Here is a 2440-nt window from a genome sequence, read left to right on the forward strand (position 1 = left end):
AAGGACGTCAGGATGGTCTCTGCTTTCTCTTTTTAAAATGCTGTGGAGGGGCCATCTAAGAGCGCACTGCAGCACTGCGGAGGACTTTACAGAGTCCGTGATCACATCCCCACCTCCCTCCCTGGCAGGCAGGCGCTGTCACCACTGCCCACAGTCCTCATACGATACAGTACAGGAAGCCAGCTGGAAGTCACTTAGGCAAGATGATGTACATGGAGCTGGAATTTGCAGATTTGCTTTCTTGTTTTGTTTTTCTGAGACAGGGTCTCTCTGTGTAGCCTTGGCTGCCCTGCACTCACTGTGTAGACCAGGCTGGCCTCGAACTCACAGCGATCCGCCTGCTTCTGCCTCCCGAGTGCTGGGATTAAAGGCCTGCGCCACCACGCCCGGCTCACAGATCTGGAATTTGAACCAGTCTCAGTCCTTTTCATTCTTGTCAAAGAACCGCTTTGTGTAAAGAGGGTTTCTAAAATGAGTTTGCGTTTGCCAGATCTGTGAGAGTCTTTCTGTTTCCTGCATGTGCCAGAAGCAGCTTTCATCAGAAGTTTTCCTATCAAGGAAGTCTACCTAAATTACTAAGAATGAATGGCCTCCTCGCTATCCAAACCATACCTTGTAACGTCCACGGATCGATTTCTGAAAATTATTATGGAAGACTCAGTATAGCTTTCTTGAACAATTAAAGCATAAAATGTAAATTAAGTAAACAAGTAGCTACATTGGCAATGCTTGGCTTTACTGGCCGGAGTACAGAATGGAGGCTCGTGCTACAGGTGGCCCACACACCTGTAATCTCAGCACTTGGGAAGTTGAGACAGGAGGACCATAAGGTCAAAGTTTACATAGTGAGACTGTCTCAAAAAAAAAAAAAAAAAAAAAAAATCAAAGGAGGGTCTCTGAGTTTGAGGTCAGCCTGGTCTACAAAGTGAGTTCAGGACAGCCTGGACTACACAGAGAGACTTTGTCTTGAAAAACAAACAAACAACAACAAAAAGTCAAAATAAAAGATGTTAATGGAACTACACTAAAGTTGCAGCTGCTGCCCCAGGAAGTCAGCAGTAGGCAATGAGGATATTTGAAGATGTCTTTCCTGAGGATATAATGAGCTAGAAGGAGAGAGATTTTAATTTAAAAATATTTTATGACATTTATAAAAATCTCAGCTTAGGCGGGGTGGTGGTGGCACACCTTTAATTCCAGCACTTGGGAGGCAGAGGCAGGCAGATCTCTGTGAGTTTGAGGCCAGCCTGGTCTACAGAGAGAGTTCCAGGACAGCCAGGGCTACATAAGGAAACCCTGTCTCAAAAAACAACCAACCAACAAACAAAAACAAAAAAGAAAGACAAACCCTAAATAAATAAATCTCAGCTCAGACATAATAATAAGGACTTTAGGAAGTAAGTTACAGAGTATGGAAAGCAGTATTAGATATTGTTAAATGGTTGCAATGCAGTGTCACATAAAGTTATAATTATTATAAAGGCATCACACTTTGTTAACTACACAGACACAGACATGTACATCCACTAAAAAGTGGTTATTTTGGGGGTGATTTTAGTATTACTGTTATTTGCTATAGTCTAAAATATCTATGTGATATTTCAAAACTAAATGATATTAGCAAGTGAATGACCATGTAATTGTTTTGAAATCAAGTCATATTATTCTGTTTATCACTTATATGTATATACTTAATATTCTATAATTATAAAATAACCTTTGCCCAAATCTTACAGACTTTTCATCGTTTCTTTTTTGTTTGGCTGGGTTTTTGTTGTTGTTGTTTTACGGGTCATTGTGTCCACAGACCATCTTGACGGATTTCATGTTATCTTTCAAGCACCACGGTTATTTGGCTCACGTCATCGTCGTGATTAATCTAGTGCAGAAGTCTGATTTCCTCCATTGCAGTGCCCACCACTAATCCCATGCTGATGAGAGGCCTTGATAAGGAAGAGCTGAGAGGTGAGCATCAGGGCGAGTTTGGGGATTTCACTTCAAGGGAGCCGGGCTCTTTGAAGGGTTGGATATTTGATCTGATTCCTTTTCTTGGGAGCTTTAATCCTCATGCAGGTGTACTGGGGTGGGGCGGGGCAGGGCAGGGGTGGGTGGGTGGGGGCTGGGAAGGTGGGGTTCGGTCTGGAAGCAGGGCTCTGTGGACTTGCTTTGGAGTCACTTATCGACTCTGCTGCTGACAGAGATGAGCATTTTCTAAGAGCCTGAATGAATGAAAGTAGGCTGGCATGGGGCACTCAAGCAGGCAACAGGCAGGACTTGGTTATTCCTCTCTGCTCATTTCATTGAGTGTTTGAACGAAGAAAGAATCCGAAATAAAACAGATAAAAGTCACCTTTCAAACTGTCATGCATTTGTGCCTAGTGTATGTGGGGGATCCTGCCCGGTGTCCAGGATGGCTTAGGGAGGGTATTTCCTCCGTAAA

This window comes from Acomys russatus, chromosome 8 (genome assembly GCF_903995435.1).
Source record: "Acomys russatus chromosome 8, mAcoRus1.1, whole genome shotgun sequence".
NCBI lineage: Eukaryota > Metazoa > Chordata > Mammalia > Rodentia > Muridae > Acomys > Acomys russatus.